Source organism: Egretta garzetta, unplaced genomic scaffold (genome assembly GCF_000687185.1).
Source record: "Egretta garzetta isolate BGI_Z169 unplaced genomic scaffold, ASM68718v1 scaffold34, whole genome shotgun sequence".
Classification (NCBI taxonomy): Eukaryota; Metazoa; Chordata; class Aves; order Pelecaniformes; family Ardeidae; genus Egretta; species Egretta garzetta.
This window is the reverse complement of record NW_009259586.1, coordinates 3029272-3029955: the sequence shown is the minus strand read 5'-3', so window position 1 is coordinate 3029955 and position 684 is coordinate 3029272.

Below are 684 nucleotides of genomic sequence, written 5' to 3'. Positions count from 1 at the left end.
ATTCAAGCCCCTTCCTCGAATGTGCCGGCACCGAGAGGCCACGCTAAGGTTTTCTGGGTAACCTGAAAGCGAGCCTTTGCTAGTGCTGTGGTGCTCGGCTTTACCAGCTGCTCTTCCCGCCCAGGTTTTGCATGTATGATTTAGATCTGCATGTATATTTTATAAAAAGTCTGCTAAAATTTGTTATTGCAGAAATAAAACTAAGCGCTTATTCATTTTTAATGAGCCATCAGGGAGAAAACTATTGCATGTGTGTTGCAGCGTTCTTCTTCTGTTGGGCTATTTATACCGAAATGTCTTGGACGGAAATTTGTGATTAAATTACGTGAGCAAGATACCTTTATTCATGCTGAAACCCTCTCGCTACGCCAGGAGCGGAGCCGTCAGAGGCACTGAAAGTGAAGCACAATTCAACGTAAAGCAGTGGCCTCAGAAACCATCGACAGAAAATTAGATCTAAATCCTGATTTACTCCGTATTAACTCCGGTGGTTCCAGCCCCGGTCAAGGGCAGCCTCCGAACCCCCCCGTGTGCAGGGGTTTTGCGTTTTTGGGGAACATAAAACCAAACCCAGTACCGCCCCGGACCCCGAGCTGGATGGGGTCGTGTTTTGTGCCTCCCCTGAGAGCCCCCTCCCAGGTCTCGGCTCTCGCCCCGGTAGTTTCACGGGGAGGCCCGAGCGGT